Below are 18,921 nucleotides of genomic sequence, written 5' to 3' on the forward strand. Positions count from 1 at the left end.
ATCACCTCCCTAGACCTGTTCATGATGCACCTGCTAATGCATGATAGGGTGCGGTTAGCTTTACTGAGATCACTTCATCACAATGACGACTCATGTTCATCCTGGAGTCAACTATGACTCCAAGATCCCTTTCTGCTGCTGTGCTGCTTAGGAAGTCATCTCCCAGTCTGTATGTGTGTTGTGTTAGTGTGAACACGTAGACTTAGCAAGTGCAGTAGGTTATGCACTGGCTGGTACACAGTTTTTGCATGCACGTAAGCACATAGCAATTACTTTCTTATTCATTCTTTATGCATTAATAATGAGAAATGAGAGAGACAAAAAATAGTTTTCTTAGGATAGGGAAGAACCTTTTATGAAGACTTCTACCAGTAGAGGGAGGAAGTCATGGAGCTTAAACATGCAGACAGAAATTAAATTTGTTGTGCGATCGGCCCCTTGAAAGTGCTCTACAGCCATGTCCTTACAGAAGTGCATGACTACAGAGCACTCTGCTTCTGTGACAAATTAACCCTCATTGTATGAGGCTTCAGATGAAAGCACTCTGAAACAAAGTGTCTTCATTAACTTGTATCCGCTGCAGTGTATCTCTTGTATTAACTTGTATCTCCCCCTCCCAGCCTGAGACAGTACCAGAGCTGGGAGGTGAGGGGCGATAGGGGAAGAGGCTGCTGACACACAGCCTCTCTCTCTCTAGATTGTCTCCAAATTGGAGCTCAATAGCCCTCCCTCCCAACCCAATATCTAATGTCTGTTGGGTCAGCAGGATCAGTCTAACTCATGGTGCTTTCTGTGAAGCACCATGAATTAGACCTGGGAGCTGAACTTCTGTCTGCACCTTTAGATAGCCATCAGCTCTCCTTCAAATAATAGTCTCAATTCAAACCCACCCTTAATAGCACTTAGTAGCCATGTAAGTAGCCTTTTGGGCCACTTACATAGATTTTAAAGCCTATTGCCTCTGGGAAGCTGCAAACCCCCATGGGCATTGCAAAAACAACAGAAGCAAGAGCCCAATAGTGCTTAGAGCCAGAGGCATAAGGAGCAGGATTTGTGCCCTGGACACAAAGCTAAGATAAAGCAGGAAAGTGGAATGCTGAGGAGCATGGAGGGATGGTCATGCTGAGAACTGGAAGGGCAGGGGTGCCCAGAGCAGGGGAGAAAAGGAAGGCTGGGAGTTTCACCTACATCATGGATTCAAAAATAGTCCCCAGCTGTTGTTGCCACAGTCTGCGCACCCCAGCTGTTGCTCCTACAGCAGTAGTGTTGTGTCGTTGCATGTGGCTGCTTCTGCTGCTGGAGGTTGGGTTGAAATTCTACTACATTGTTACTTGAGCCTGGTGCCCCACTTACCCATCTCAACAGTTATACTACTAGGGCACTTGCCAAGTGGAATCCCAAGTTCTAGGCCCCTCTCACGCAGACAGGGTTTGAACTTACTTCTTCCTTAATAAAGTCTTCTAATCACCAGCCCATGAGTCATGTGGGGGCACTTCCTTTAGAAGCTGGTCCACTGGAGCTCCTGTCCCCAGTTGAGTAAAGCTGTCATACTGGTGTCCAGCCTTTTTTTTTCCAGTGACCATTACATGCAAAATGCAGAAACACTGTTGGGGAAAGAACTCAAGACATATTCAGAAAGGCCAGATGACCTGCAAGGAGAAGAGCAGCATCTATAATCTGCGTAACCCAAAATGCCATGTATGCAGCTAAAGTTAGTGAAATAAGTGCCATTTACCCTTCAAAAGTTTGCATTGTGTTTGGGCCTATGAGACTTCCAAAACTCAGGAGATAAGGGAAACTGGTAGTGAAACACTAAGACAGCAGACATTACTCAAACAAATCTGGAAAAGGAAGGATTTAACAGCAACCAAAAACTATCCCCCACCAAGAAATATGCATTAATAATAAGAAGCGGTGTTAATATTAATAATATTAATTATTTCTAATAATTCATTGTTATAGTTATTGTTACTATTATATAATCTTGCAGATATTCATAATTTTCTGAAAAATAAGAGTCAGGTGCAAAATAAAAAAGAATCTGGTTCCTTTCTAATGTCTTTAGAAATTGTTAAATCTGCCTTTTAAGGAAATAAAAATGTTTTGACATGCAGCTTTTTCTAACAAAGAAGCTGCAAACTCATTTTCAAGTTTAAAAAACAGGGACATATGGCTGGGTGGTAATGCTGGGATGAACCCTATTTAATATCAGCATTAGCTGTATAGAAGCTGTTGCTATAGGAGCGACATCTGGAAGAAACCTTCTAATAGATTAGTCTCTAACCTGGAAGAAGGACTCTGTCAGTGCATCTGCCAGAGAGCCTTCACAGGAAATCAATAGCAAGGATACTATTACCTGAATTCAGGACTGTTTAGGGGCTAACAGGCCCAACAACATTAAAAACAAGACAATTGGAAGAGCAGAAAAGAGGGATATAAATCAGGAGTTATGAATAAATTAAAGCCAGGAGGACAGTAATGATTCCAGAAACACAATGAGAAGCATCAAACTTTTATATGTTACTATCCACTGAACTTCATCAGTAAAATCACACCTTTAATCTAATCAGTTCCCAGTCTAGTTGATAACTGCTATTTAAGAGCTTCAGTCAGAAAGCAATTACATTGCCAGTGGATTGTATTACTACTAAGAATGAGACCTGCATGCACAAAATGCTGGTAATTGTTGGAGCAGTGGTGGAAATGATGTCCCACCATTGTTTAATGCTAATTTGAATACCTGTTTATCTTTTGTTTGAGTCAGAAGGTTTCTCTTGCCTAGTTAAAATGAGCTACCCAGTACAGTCATTCAGCAGCTTCCGGAAATATAACTCTTCTTTGTACCAGGCATCTCTGCCTGGCTAAATGTTGTTAATATTCCTAGAAATAAGGGTTTTAGAATGTGCAGACAGACAGTGCATTTGTTAACACAACTTCTGAACTGCCCCAGGGTGAACACAAGCAGTTAGTTCTAGTCTAGAGGTGTATCTGGGATGACCAAAATCACTTTATACCTGGGTGTGGTCTATTTGTTTTCATTTCACTTATTTCCAGTAGATCCACTGAAATGGTTGGCCCTAACTCATTTTGCACCTTATGTCATTGCTGAACTACAAAAAAACATACAAATGCATAAGGTAAAATTTTACATTCACTTTACACAGGCTGGGTGCAACGAAGTATCAGGCCCACTAATATTAAATTGATTAAGGGAGAGCTAAACCAGACTTTGTAAATCATGCAGTAGGATGATTATAAATTTTTAGAGGATTAAGAAATGCATGGGAGTAGAGAGAGCTTAATTCTGGACCTGGGAGGAAAAAGAAGAAAAAATCATGGGAATTTTAATGCCCATTGCTTAATTATTTTTTTTTTCTTGCATTTATTGCCCCTCTGCCTTTTTCTTAAATGTTTCTAACTCTCCATGGGGATTTGTCTCAAAAAAACAGTGTTCATATATTTCATATTGTGTGTTTGTGTATTGTAGTTGGTAGCCCATTTATATCAGAAATAGTTAAGGCCAACATTGTGGTGATTTGAATACCAACTATATTATCCTTAAAATGTCACAACCTTCACGCAAAATATATTGCTTGGTTTTATTATTTGTGCAGTATACAAAACAAAAAAAGAAGAGAATGTCTGCTCCAATACATTCATGCTATTTAAATGGAATCACTGTTTAAATCCAAGGTAGGTGATCATCACTAATTACAAAAAGTTTGTGTGGAATGATGGTGTTTGCGTTTCTGAGAGGCACTCAGTTACTCTAGCCCCCGAGAGCCAAAAAGATGAAGTAAAAAATAGATGGAGTAAAAAAGAAATAAAAAAGTAGTTCCAATTCAAAGAGAGTCATTAAAAATTCCCAGGATGCTCCTGCTGTCTATACTCTGACAAAACTCCCATTGACTTTAATTGTAGTTCACTCTATAGAACCAGACTGCTAATCAACTAAGCACTTTTCATTTCGTGGTAATAAGTAGGTGTGCTGAAAATAACATCATATCTTTAACCGTCTTCAAAGCCTAAAATGCCTTCACACCATTTCATGGGTTTCCCCTTTCCAGTACTAAAAAAGGACGCTATAAAAGTCATGATTTAAATGATATATTGCAATTTTATGGACTTGGAAGCTAATTTTGCTTAGAAGCATTTTTATGGACTTTGGAAGCCAAGAGAGAGGGAAGCAGGACTCATAAGATCAAAAACTTTCTTTCTGTGTTGAGAGAATTTAGAGTTTTTTCCTGCCATCTCTACATCAGGCTCAGTTGCCTCTTGGGTTTTCAATACTGAAAGGCATTGGCTGAAAAATACATGTAAAGAGGGAAGTTGTTTGCCAGGCAAATAAAAGGAATTATTTTATTTTTTTTTACTAGGGAGGATCAGAGAATGTCTTTCTGGTAAAAAGCTGAGATGTTTTGCCTAATTAATTTCATTCCAAAATGCACTAAGGCAATGAGATGAACATTAGTCTGTTTCCAGGCTTGAAATAAGCAGTTGTTCGCAGGATTATATCAAAAATACTTTTTAAAAGCTTCTGTTTTTCTTTATTTTTAAGACCTTATATTGGAATTAGAGAGATACTGTCATTTTTTTCATTTGATCATTACTGCTCACCTTGCTCATGCAAGTTGACCATTTGAGCAAAGCAAGCAGTATTTGGACAAGCAGTATTATATTTCTGGTGCCTGATGATTTGTTTGTTATTCATCCATTTTCTGCTAAACTCTGATCAAATTCTAATTCTAGCCAAATTTATGCTATTGTTTCCAGAGGAAACTAACACATTTGATGCACTTGGGGAAAAATAAAGAGATAATTGCTTAAAAACAAGAATTATGTAAAGGGAATGAAAGCTATTTCTAACATTTTTGAGGGAGGTGAAAATATCTTGGACACAGACAATCTTAGTGGCTCGAGAGCTGACTAGTAGGAATCAACTGCATAAGTTAAGGTATTTTATATTCCTACTTCCTGTAACTGCATCTGTTATGATAGTAATATTACCTTCACACAGATTAGCACTGGATCTCTTAGCAATTATATTTTTAGACATTAAAATAGTATGTAACTCCATAGTATGAACTATGAAACATCTGTGTTATCAATTATAAATTAACAGAAGTGAATGACAAATAAAAAAGTCACTGGATGCAAATCATAACATGTATGCTAGGAGTCAAAATTACTGGAAATCACTGCCACCTAAAAATGAATGTGAAACTAAGATCTAAAATCAAGTAATACTAAGCAAAGAGGTAAATAGGAAACAGGGCCAACACACTATTCATTATCTGTACATACATTCACAATACTTAATTGAAACTATTGGAATTACACCAATAATTTATAGCAGTAGCCCTTCATTCATACACCTGTATAACCATTTTGTCATTATACGGTCCAAGAGTGACAATCCAATAAAAATGCTTCTAACAACATTCATCAGTCCTAAATTAATATAGGACTTGAAAAACATAACAAAAATCAAGATCAGTGAAAAGGGCTACTTCTTGTACATTTATCTACTTATAAATTTCTGTCATATTGCTCGAAGATACACACCAAAACAATTAAATGAAAGGTTGTAATTTATTCTTACATACGGGTAGAAGGCATTTTCCAACATTTTTAAATGCCTAAATTGTGTATTTTACTGTGTTGCTTCCCTCCTCCCTACCCCTTCCTGGGTACACCAGTAAGCTGGAAATGCAAACAGCTTTCTCATCATCTAATTTTCAAAAGAAGCTTTGACCTTGTGATTTCACTGTCAGTTTTTTGCCTTCAGGACTGTTCTCTGAATATAAAAGTTAGTTCACTATTTTCTCTCTGTCTTCATCAGCATCTACTGAAAAAACAATACCAACAAAACTCAAAATGATTAGGAATGAATAACATCATAAGCAATCCATAAAATATAACCAGCCGCACTATGGAAAAGCAAGATGGTATTGCAAGGTATTATTAGCCTAATACGTGCAAGAGGACAGGGTCCCATAGATATTCTGGTGTGTGTGCACATATACACATTATTCAGGGGACACACACAAATTCTCTTAAAAATATTTGATAAAAGAATACTAGCTAAACATTCCCTCTGTCTGCACAAGCTGTGCTGTGCTTCCTAACAAAGAACTATTATCTACTAAGCAGTGTAATGGGATGGCTCTCAGATTTTGTTAAATGATTAAATCTATTAAATGATTAAATCTTTAGAAGTGCCAATTCATGCCCATGTAAACAGACAGTGAAACACTTTTAAATCAATTACCTGATGATAAAGGAATAATCTTCTTACTTAAATGAAAGCAATTACTGTATGTCAAGGCTATGCATTTGCAAGCTTTCCAGGATCAGAACTATTCTGTTGTGTCTGAACTCACATTTTGAGTAGTTAAACTATTATTAGCATATGTTATGCAGTGTCTGAATCCAGTGAATTGGAATGCTGCAAATGAATAATTAAGCAATAATTTAAAGTAATGTTTTGATGTAATACATTTCATTCCATGGGATTTCAGTGCACTACGCATGCTGCATATTTAAGGCAGTATTGAAGTGCACCCACGTCTCTAGATTTTGCCTTTTTCTTTCTTTCATTAGCACAAAGCATAACAGTAAGCCAAGAAAGCAGGGAGTTTAAGAGTGGTGCAGCTGCTACTGCTAGCTCTTGCAAGTGGAGGAATGGCTATCCATTCCTAGCAAAGGATATACTATATGATATATAGAAGAAAGAAGAGAGGTGAGCATTTCAGATAGCATGACACTACCAATGCATCACCTATACATGGTGATGAGTGATGACAGTGGTTAAATGACATGAGACACACAGTTATGGACTGGATAAATATTGGTAGTCTGTTTTGATGCTTCTAGTCCATAATAAATTTGAGGGTTTTCAGTGGTCATAATCCCAGACTCAGAAGACTGTCAGGTGACATCCAGGCCCTTTTTATTCATCCAAGGGCACATATATACAATCTGTGCATATAAAGACCTGCCCTAGTTTTAGTACCCCATTTTCAATATTTGTCACTGCCTTGTTGCCAAAACCAGGACTGGCTGCTTACAGCTTCCCTTCAAACTCACTCATTTCTGTGCAAATTAACATCTTTTCCTGGACATGAAATCCCCTGAGGACTTGGGGAAGGGAGAAATTGCAGGCTGCAAGCAATCCAAGAACCAGAGATTTTAGCTGTCAAAAGCAGCTACAGAAGCAATGACAGCAGATGTAGGCAGTGTCATTAGACAGTGCCTTTTATAGTTTTAACTCTGGACACCCTTTTCCCTCTACTGATTGCTTTTGGTTCCAGGCCCCTTCCACAGCTTTCCTCACTTCTCTTTATCTCAGTCCCATGCCAGCTTTCATGTACAATTCTTTCCAACTTTGTCCCATCTGCACTTTTCTTCCTCCACCCCTTTTACCTCAATGATTCCTCTCTCTGACTTTGTTCTGTATTTCAGATTATCCCCTCCTGCATTCCCTCCTTGCCCCACACCACCATGTAATACGCTCAGTATGTAGATATAATAAATATAAAGTGAGAACGAAAAATTCCAACCAAAAATTATTAAAGCAACAAACAAAGGAGAAAAATCCTGGCACTAGTATAGCATCTGCAAAGCATCATCCCAGGCATTCTGCTTTTATGCAATGTTCTTCTTCCAGCCATGTCTGACTTGTCTATGTATGCAAAGTTCTGAAACAGCACAAAGCCAGTCGCAAATCAAGGCCTTTTAAATGGCACACCCTTTGGAGAATGAACTGTTTCCTACTCTATAACCCTTATCCCATTTCAAGAGTCATTCTCTGTGCAGAGGTATAGCATGCACAGTAAATGTGTACAGTGCTTGGCACAGTGTGACCCCAGTCCTGGTAGGGGCCTCTAGTCATTGCTATAATACAAATTATAAATAAAAAAAATTTGCTTCCTCCCTCTCAGTGTTATGAAGCATCACTGCCGATAGTTAGTTACTTCCTCCTGTCTCCAGGTTTCACTACCAGGTAAAAGAAGTTCTGTATATTGAGTATAAAAGCACTTGGGGATCCTTAGGGAAGCGGTACACTACAATTAACATGTCCCCCCCGTGTGAGGCTTTGGTCACCACATTGACTTATCAGGTTTGCCCGCCTCGTGCCCACTAATCCCCCATTGGCTCCACGTGGAACTGCAGATATTCTGGAGTACTGCCAAGATATGGCCTGTATAGCATACTTAAATGATTAAAGTAGTTTTAAATCCCTTCCTACTCCTTTTAAAATATACCTCAAAGTTTGTGTGTACTTTAATGATTAGGCTCAACTTTATAAGGTGTAGAAGCGCATCTTCAAAGTGAACTACTTGAAGCCTTTCCTTTCCTTCTGAGTGATCAAAATGTCCTTTAAAATTGAGCTATTTTTTTAAGTTTTAAAGAGAGGCAAATATACGTTAAACTGACGTCTTCTGTTTCCTGTGCACTCTTGCAAATCCAAATAATTGACTGAATTACTTAATTTCTAAGTCTTTGTGAAAGGAAAAAATGTCCTGGTTAAGACCTTGCATGCCAAGTTTGAACCACAAATACATTTTTACTGTGACCTTATATAACAGTGAAATCTGTGGTTTATAATGGAAACGATTATACAACCTTAACTATGGATAGAGTGAGCTCTGAGGAAAGGTGAGTAACCAATGTAGGGAGCTTTGATCCTGCACACACATCAGCACAACCAAAATATAAATGTTCTACAAAAATGATTCATTGCTACATCTACACAACTTGCTACTTTTAGGGATCTTGCGGGGGGCCAAGGTTGTCAATTGTCAGGCCTCACTCCAAAATAAAAAAAAAAAAGTCACAACAAACATTGATTCCTACATGTATATTCAGGTGGGTCTGACCTTCTTTTCTCTCTCCATCAAATCAAAAGTTTCGTATCTGAGGTAAAAGCATCACCAGGAAACAACTGTTTGGAAACCAATCCTAAAGCAGAAGCAGTCCATTCAAAAAGCTGCATTTCTCTGCTTAGGACTCTTTTTTTATTATTAATCGCATGTTTGTCTTCAGTATGTCTCAAGATAAAAACTCCTTTTTTTCCCTTTTTTTTTAAAGTGATGAAATGAAGAGATTTGCAAGTGCTGAAACCCCCTGATCTCCCCCCTCTCTCATCACCTGATATAGGCTTAAGGGTTTGGCTGTTTGTCAAATTCAATGGGGATTTTTCTCTTGCCAGTGACTCGCAGCCGGGGTGGATTTAATATAAGCACCTGGAAAGAGAAGGGGCTTGTCAGGGGTGTAGTAACCTTTCACCTGCCAGACCCCTGTGACCAGTGCACCGCCCTTCACGGGGCGAGCGAGAACAGGGACACATTGTTTTACTCCCGGCAGCAATGAATGAGCAGCAGGGGCAGGTTTCTCAGCTGAGCCCGGGACCCGACTGGAAACGGGCTTCTGTGGGAGGAGAGGTTGAAGTTTCCGGGCCTTTCTCCTTTTGAGGGTTTGTCGGGGCGGGAGGAAGCGGGGGACACGAGTTGCAGGGCCAGGGGCTTGAGTCCGGGGCTGGGACGCGGCTGCCTCTCTTTCTTCCACTCCAGCCCAGCACCGCTTCACGCGGCGGCTTCCCCTGCCCCTTCAGCCCCATCCTCCGAGCCGGGCGGGTCCAGGCGGGGCTCCGCGAGGCGGGGCAGGGAGCGGTGGGCTCAGCCCCGGGCAGCGCTGCCTGCTTCAGCGCTTCGTCTGAACTCTCTAATGTCGGGGAAACTCAAAGGAGGGGGTCTTCTCTGGCCAGCTCCTCGCACCGCTCCGTGAATCACTGCCCAGCCCCGGGGACAGCGCGACCTCTCCCCTGCCCGAGCGGGGTCCGAGCCCCTGGTGCCCGGGAAGTTCCCGCGGCCGCCGCACGGATGCTCCCGTGTGGTCCGGCTGCGTCGCGTCTTCCCGGCCCGGGGGCCCGGCTTCTCCGGCACTCAAACCAGCGGCGATGTCTCCCGGGACCGGGGGGGGGGGGGCTGTGGGAGGCGGGGAACTTTTTTTTGAAGCCGGCGAGTTTCGTGCCGTTCCAGCTCCGGGCCGGGGAAGGCAGGGTGCAAACGGGACGGGGATGGGGCTTGGGACCGTCTGGTTGGGTGCAAACGATTAGCCGAAGCCGCGGGCTGGCTGCCCAGGCTGGCGCGGGCCGGGAGGGGCGCGGGGTCCCGCTGGGCGCTGCACCCACGTGGCAGCGCCGGGGCCACGCTCGCGCTCTGGGCTTGGCTACGAGATGTTTTGCAGCTGGACGGCTGGGTCCCTTCCATTTTTCTTTCCCACCCTCCCACCCCCACTTTCGGCTGATGCTGTCCTAAGTCATTGTGCCCTTAGGTGAAGCCTGGTTTCTCCCCTTGCCTCCTCGGTCATTAAAAAGGTCTATTCAACGCCGGCTTTCGTCCCTCTGCCCGGAGCAACCCCGCGATCGCTTTCGAAGAGGCTGGGAGCGACGCCCCGTTGCCCATCCGATGCAAAGACTGGTTTAAAATGAAATAAAAATCAAATCAAATAGTCCCGGCCTCCTTGTTTGGCTACTGGGGGGGGGGGGATCTTGGGAGGCGATCTGGCTATCACCTGCTGCCTCCCTTCGCCCACAATGATTTATTTATTGCAGGAGGCAGCCTCGTGGGCTGGCTTCTGGCTGCCTTGACAGGCACGGAGGTGCGAGGCGAACTAAGACAAAAAGGCGCTGGAAACGACACCCCGCCGTCCACTAAATGCAAAGACTGGTTTAAAATAACGGTACTGATCACAGTAATGATGAGAATAATAGGAATGATAATAATACTACTAATAATGCCCTAGCCTCCCCGTTTGGCTACCCTGTGACTTGGCGGCAGCCCACAAGGACATCGGGGTGTGCATCAGGACCTGGGGGAGCGCCCGTTCACCAGAGCGCCCCAAGGGATGACAAGGTCCAAGGTCACAAACTCCTGCAAGACTGTTTTAGGCTGGACATAAGGGAAAACTTCGTTACTGTCCAAGCCCCCACGGCCTGGAACAGACCCCCCCCCCCCCCCCGGAGGTGGTGCAAGCACCTACCCTGGCCTCTTTTTAGAAACATTTTCATGCCTATCTTGCTGGGATCCTTTGACCCCAGCCGACTTCCTGCCCCTGGGCGGGGGGCCGGACCCGACGATCTCAGCCCGCGTGTCTGTGAAATGAATGAAATCTACAATGATGTTTATCATCCGCTTGTCTCCCTTCACCCGCGACGATTTCTTGCACGAGGCAGCCTTGTGGGCTGGCTTCTTGGCGACTTGACAGGCACGGAGCGAGATGTGGAGGGGAAAGCAAAACAAAACAAAAAAAACCCGAACAAAAAACAACACCCCCCACCCCCCCAAAGCCAACCCCAACCCCTTGACAAAGCGGCCCAGCAGGAAGAGGCTCATTTTCTTCTGGTGAAGAGAAAGCGCGGGAAGTAGCAGAGGACTTGCCGCGGGGCTCGGGCTGCGGGGCGGGGGGCGAGCTGCCCGGGGTCCCTCTCTCTCTTTAGTGCGGCCTCTTCAAGCACCTGCCGGCCTAGCGGGTGGGAAGAGTATTTGAGCTGAGGACGTGTCAGACCCTGGGGAAAGAGAGCGCAGGATGAGGATCTATCATTCCCCAGCCGGGATCCAGGATCCAGAGGATCCCCAGCCGGGATGCTCTCTCTCTCTTTCTCGCACACACAGGCGCGAGCGCCCCGGTGCATCGGGACCGCAGCCCTGTGCAAGCTGAGCCGTGGCTGGCGCCGAGCTCCCTCAGGTTATGTTATTTGTGCCGCCCATGTGGGCCGGCGGGCTAGTGCCGCTCTCCAGCGCAGGGTTCAGCCTTTCCGGCTCCCAACAGCCTCGGGGCTGCGTGTCCTGGGGGGTGGATCAGCCCCGGAGATCTCGGGCAATTTCTAACTGGCTTTTCCTAACATCTAACCTCCGCTTCCTTCGCTGCAGCTCGACAACCGGGCACTTGGAAACCAGCTTTAAAAAAAAAAAAATGATTATTCGAAGAATGTCACCCTCGGCGAGTTGGGCAGGCAGGTCCATCAGGGGCCGAGGGTGACTTTCTTCGAGTAATAATAATAAAAAAGAGTCGGTTTCCAAGTGCACGAGTATCAAGTTGCAGAGGTTAGATACTAGGAAGAGCTCTCAGGTAGCGAAGCACGGGACAGGTTCCCCGGAGCGGTGCTGGACTCTCCGTCCTCGGAGGTCTTTAATGCCCGGGTAGACAAAGCCCTGGCTGGGATGATGTAGCTGAGGATGGTCCTGCTCTGAGCAGGGTCCTGGACGAGGTCCCCTCCACCTCCAGCTTTCCCTGATTCTACTTTAAAGCAGAACTCCCTTCGGAAGAAAAGCTTGGGGGCAGTTTTGAAGCGTGGAGTCGTGAATGCCCCGTGGTTTTGCTCCAGGCAGGGGGAGTGAGGAGTGGCACCGTGTCAAGTGGGGCAGAAGTGCTTTGAATTTGAAGCCATTGGCAAAAGCGACTGTAACTGTTTGCCTCACACTTGGTTAACGAAGCCGGTCTCCCGCGGGAAGTCATGTTCTCATCAGAGGCTGAACACGCACGTGTTGTTATCGGCTCTTTGAATTTACCACCTGCCTTTGCGGGGAAAGAGCAGCACTAACCCGCTGGCGAGACACTTCTCTTTGAGGTGGAAGCTAGACTTCAGTGCACACCCCGAAGGGCTGATGCTGCTTTGCCGGGTTTATTCCCAGCGCAGGGCAGAATCTCTCTGACCATTAACTCTGACTGAAGGATCTGGAAGGGTTCAAATGGCCCTCGCCTCTGCACAGGCAGAATTTACACTCCTCCTTTTCACTGCTTCCCTTGCAGGTCTGAAACAGCTCTTAACTCCTGCGGCTTTTGAAACTCCTTACCTTAGTGCTGGGAGGAAAGGAAGGAAGGAAGACTTTGACTTTTTACCTTTTATTCAGGGGTTTGGAGTACAAAAAGTTGGCCCCTCTGGGGTCCAGGTCCAATATACAAAGCAAAGACAAACAAATTACCATCAAATCATGAGCACCATGTCATTATATTCATAACATCACACTGTGACAGACACCTTTGCTGAATTACACGTCATGCCTAACATGCCGTTATGCAGTTGGGACACCTGCCACATGGTGGTATAAACCAAAGTCCTCTATAAACAAACCATTCCTACCCTGCTCTATCCAGTCATACACATGACAACACCTTCAACTTCCCACACAAAGAAAAAAGCAAAAAGCAGCCTAGTGAGGGCATGGCACGACCTGGGAGTTGCAGTCCGACACCAAGCCTGCCCAGTAAGAAAGAAAGAAAGAAAATCTCTATCACCCACTTGAGCTTTATTCAACTATGTTTTCCCCAGTTGATCTGTTACTTCCAAACCTGCACAAAAAGATTTTAAAAATTGAATCCAACAGTCATAAATATGTGGTGGGTAAAGAATCAAGATGCTTTATTGTCTCTATAACACTATACTCTGGTGAGACTTCCAAGGTGCTGAGCACTCAAGCACTTCTTGACATCAGTGAGACCAGGGGACTCAGTACATTACTCCTCACTGTCTTTCTCTAGGATTTATAGAGCAGGGCCTCCCTGTCACTCCTAAAAATATAATCATCACAGCAATAAACCCCAAGGGAAGTATGAAACAGCAAGTGTTTTTCCTCAGAGCTAATGCAGTGACCTTTGAGTTACATACTTAAACGGGCCATTACCTGAAAGCAAATCAATCCCCTTTTTAACAAGCTGGACAACAGATACATGTAAGTCTTTCCTAGCACACGCCACATTTTGTCACATTCCCAGCCTATCCCAGTGGAGCTGCTGAGCTGCACCCCTTTGTAAGATACCGCATGCTCCCTGACAATGTAGGGCTGGTGTTCGAGGGAGGGGAAGATGCCTGTCTTATTTTGTTTCACCAGATGGGAAAAGTGCACCAGAGTTTCTGAAAGAAACATTTCCTGTCTTCTTTACAAAAAATGTATTTTATGGCCATTTTGCTGCGCTTACTCTCCCTCTCTGGACTCTGGTAATTCAACTCATTCAAGCTGTGGACCATACTTCTGCTGGCCTTGATTTTTTTTATCTCAGAATATTCCTTTGTCCTTCCTTAACCTGTTCTTGCTCCTGGATGAAAACTTGCCTTTTACAAGCTGTCAAACGTAACACTAACAGCTGAGCACTGCTTGGAAAAAAAAACATATTTACTTAAAAATCACTTAGTATTTATTGCTCCTTGATTTTTTATTAGCCTTTTAACAATGTCTCTCATTTGAACACCAATCCAGAGGGAATGGATCTCCTAGACATAGAGCTATATCAGAACATCCAAATGGGAAGGATAATTTCACCATTTCCAGTCCCCGCATACCTTCCTCTTCAAAGCCAATTTTGGAATAAATAAACCTAACTCAGCATGCCCACAGCTTTTCAGGTTGCTTGGAAAAGCAACTTAGTTGGATTATTAAATGACATGCATTTTCCAGTAATAAACAGAATGTAAGTAAATAAGAAAACAATGAGCATAAAGACAGACTCAGAGTCCACTTAGCTCCACAAGTGAGTATTGAGAAGATATGAAGCATAAGAAGGCATAAGACCCTAGTTTCAGCAGTTGAAGTATATAGATGTCTGCTCCCAGCTATCCATGTAGTTTAATGAAGGCTAGAGGAAACTGGGGAATTACAGAGAGGTCTAACCAGGCCAGATAAATGGGCAATACGATGTCAAATGCAAAACAATACACGTATGAAGAAATAATAAGTGCCACACAGGAATGGCTCATTCAAAGTGGCTCTACGCTGTTGTGACAGTTGGGGAAAAGGGGAATTCTGGGTGTATCTGAAGACAGTTAAGTCAAAACCTCTACTCCATGTGCAGTGGCAGTCAGAAAAAAAATCCCTGAATATTCAGTTGCATAAAGATTTGGATAAAGAAAAATGGTGAAAATAATATAATGACATTACATAAATCAATTATGAATCCACATCTGGAATTCCCATCCTGGTGTTCTATTCTGGTCACCCTACCCTGGGAAAGAAGGAGCAGAAATAAAGCAGATTAAAAGATGAGCAGCAAGAACAATTTAGAGGCAAGGGAAACATTAATGTACAGAGAAAGGATCTGATCCTTTTCCCACTTAAGTCAATAGCAAAGCTCTTATTTACATCAGCTGGGCAGTAGAATCTCATGGGCATAAAACATGCTGAATCAGGAACTCCTCTTTACCCTCCGCAGAACACAACAGCATAGCATTATGGAGGAAATTTGGAGGAAATATGATAAAAGGAATTTTTCACACATTTTTATGCCTCCTTTTTGGCTATGGAGCCTGAAGTCAGCAGGAAACAGTACAAAGCTGTACAGAGATACCTAAGCTAGCTCAGAAACTGAAAGAGGTATAACATTTGCATAGTTCTGCTGAGAAGAGGGTAAACTAGCCAAGGTAGTACACTGTGTTAAACTTACTGCTTCTAGTACTCACCCAGGTTCATTTATCACAGGTGTCTCTACATGGCAGTACATCATTGAATATAAACATGCCCTGTCTGCCAAATATGGTGCTAAAATACAACATGTAAAACCCCCTTCCCCCCCAAATAGAAATTATTTTCTACTACCCTCTCTCTTTCTAGTAACAGCACATAAGTGACAGACTAAATCCAACTGCTTGTCTAGTGAGACTTGGATTCTGAAGTATTTATGTGATTTTGTAAAAGGAGCTTTCAAAATTTTTATTCGTTGCTTAAAAGCTAACGTATCTACACAAATTGTTTCCTCCTCAAACTGCTGGAAGCAGAGGCTAAGCTATTTTATAGTTGTTCACTTGTAGCAGAATTATTGTACCTTTCTGCTCATTTCATGTAAATTTTCCTGGAAATACTGTTATTATGGTTCAGCATTTTGTTTTGCTTTGTTTTTGTATTTTTTTAATGAAAGCAGAATATTTTCAGGCATACAAGACCAGGAAAAATGATACTGAAACTATAGTTGTGGTCATATTAAGAAAAAAGGCACAATGGTTATTTATGGGTGAGGGGCTTTCTCCCTGCCCATATTTTCTATGTTCTGCTAATTTTTTATTTTGATTGGTTTGCTTGTTTGGATTTTTTACAAGCTATAAAAGACTGCTTATCCTATTATTTGGGTCCCTTGGCAACCTTTTTAGAAATAAAAGACACTCTGTTTAATTCTTTACATTGAGCTAACTAAGTGACAACTTAAGTGTAAATTCATTGACCCTTGTTTGCATTCAATATCCCTAGGGTGCCATACCACTACTACCCAGGCATACCCAACAACAATCTATTCTGGCCAAGGGGCAAAGGTGTGTAAGGTGTGTTTAGCCTTTCCTAAAGGGTCAAACTGGAAGAATTTAGGGATGAGGTCGACTTCAAATGCTCAGTGCTCTAACATAGCCACCCCCACCAATTATATCAACAGGGTTCCAGCTCAGAGGCCTCTGCTGGGTGCATATCACAGTAAGTCTTTGGCCATTTCAAAATGCGTAGGTTAAGCGCATTCCATCTTAGGCATCCCATCTTTGGTCTTTTCCATGGCATCATGTCCATGCACACCTAAGATAATACTATGTATATTACATATTGATTATCTATACCCTAACAAAAAGAGGATCTAGGAAGCAGAATATGGAGCCAACCTTACCCCACCCAGAACATATTTTCCTAGTTTCCCATTATCAAAACAAGATACTATTCAGGCTTCTGCATGTCATAGGCACCTAGAACAGGAACATGATTTGTTGGCATTTTAAGATGGAAAGACGTATTTTAAGGTGGAAAAATGCCAGGCTCATGACTCACACTTATCATAATTTGTCATCAGATGTTAATGCCAAATCTAAATCAAAAAGCAACAAATTAGATTGAGCTTTGCTTGGTCTGAGCTTGCTTTCCTTCTCAGTCAGCTAATGCAAATTTATTGTGTGCCTTGATTCTTGGAATACAATCCAATCTGATTCCATATCACACTTACTGTTAACACACTCCCAATTCCAATTTAGGATGTTGCTCCTCTGTAATCAGAGTTTGGGGACTGGGAGGAGAGATCTGCTTAGTGACAGATTTGGCCATCCACACTCAGATGTATCCTATTCTTTGAGTTATCCTGAAGATTTCAGGGGGACCTGTAGCAGGATGATGAACTACTCACCTTGACAAAAATTGTCCCTGTGTTGGAAATAAGATTAAGGGAAAACATGATGGAATTCTGAACAGGATGGAGTGGTTCTATTACTGGGAGTTCTTAATGAGAGTTCTACCTAATAAGATGCTAGATAAGGAACGAGTTACAAATTTAAAACAGTTTGAAGGGAATATTTGCTCTATGAACAAGAGAATCCTGCTTTTTACTCACAGAGCACAATGAATCAGTGGGACTCACAAGTCAGGGGATACTGTTGAGGAGGCACTATTTCAGTGTCAAATAGAGATGAACTGGGTCAAAAAAAATCTCTGTCAGTAAAATATTTGTTCTTAATAGTTTTTACAAAGTTGATGTCAGTGACCACTGGTGCAGACAGAATCCACAAGGCCTATTCATTAGATCTTGTTCTTTTTGTGGCAAGTGTTTTATAAGTCTTAGGCCCTCAGAAGCAGGATTCTCCTGTTCAAAGAATCTAGAACTAGCGGAAACCGGCTCAACCTCTGTAGATGTCTGATAGGAAAAGCAGCACAAGGTTAGTCTACTCTAGTGTTTCACAACACGCATGAACCAGAGCTCAGCATGGGTGACAGGGCTCTGACTAAACCTAACTGCTCTTTGCTGCACTAGTGAAGGGAATGTGGCTGCCTGCTCATTCATGAAAGGCAATGAACATGAGCTGGGCCTTGTTTGGCAGCTGCTGAGAGAGTGCCAGAAGGCAAGAGTTTAAATAAGGGCATTAATGAGCGGATAATGCCAACTGATTCCCTGGGCATCTTCTCGCTGCATGTTTCACACAAGAGAGTAACTGGCAAATGAAAGGCTAGCACATCTCTGGGCGATGGCTGAGCTCTCCACACTGCCACAGGATACATATGGCAGTCTATGTGTGTGTATACATAGCACTATTCTTCCATTCACGGAACAAATATTTCCTTCAAACGGTTTTAAATGTGTAACCTGCTCATTATTATTTACTGTCCTCTTATTAGATAGAACTCTCATTAAGGACACCGGATAGTAGAACCACTCCATCCCCTTCATAATTCCATCATGTTTCCCCTTAATCCTATTTCTAACACAGGGGCAAATTTTGTCAAGGTGAGGTACACTGAGTAGCTCATCACACTGCTGCAGGTCCAGGTGAATCTTCAGGATTATGTAAGAACAGGATACATCTGAGTATGGGCAGGCATATTTGTCACTAATTAGATCTCTCCCCTGCCCAAAACTCTGACTACAGAGGACCAACCCCCCTAAATTGGAATAGGGAGCTTGTTAAAGTAAGCCAGATACAGTGAAACAACAGGATAATTTATCCACACACACACATATATATACACATGCACACACATGTATATACACATACACATATATGCACACACACACACACATATATATATATACATATATATGCATAATAAATACACATACACATATAAATATACATATACACTTCTATATATACACGTATAGATAATACACACATATGTACATATATACACACATATATATACATACATATGTGTGTATGTACATATATGTATATAGGCAGACAAGGTTCTTTGGATGAATCTGATATTTTTTATTAGAGCAACTTAACAACAGGAGGATCTGGGAAGCAGAATTTGGAGCCAACCTTAACCCACCCAAAGCATGTTCTCCTACATTTCCCATTCTTATCAAAACAAGATACTATTCAGCAGTTGGTCTAATAAAAGATATCAAATTCACCCAAAGAACCTTGTCTTCCTATGTTGTTAGACTAACACGGCTACAACCTAC

This window comes from Alligator mississippiensis, chromosome 1 (assembly GCF_030867095.1).
Source record: "Alligator mississippiensis isolate rAllMis1 chromosome 1, rAllMis1, whole genome shotgun sequence".
In the NCBI taxonomy this organism is placed as follows: domain Eukaryota; kingdom Metazoa; phylum Chordata; order Crocodylia; family Alligatoridae; genus Alligator; species Alligator mississippiensis.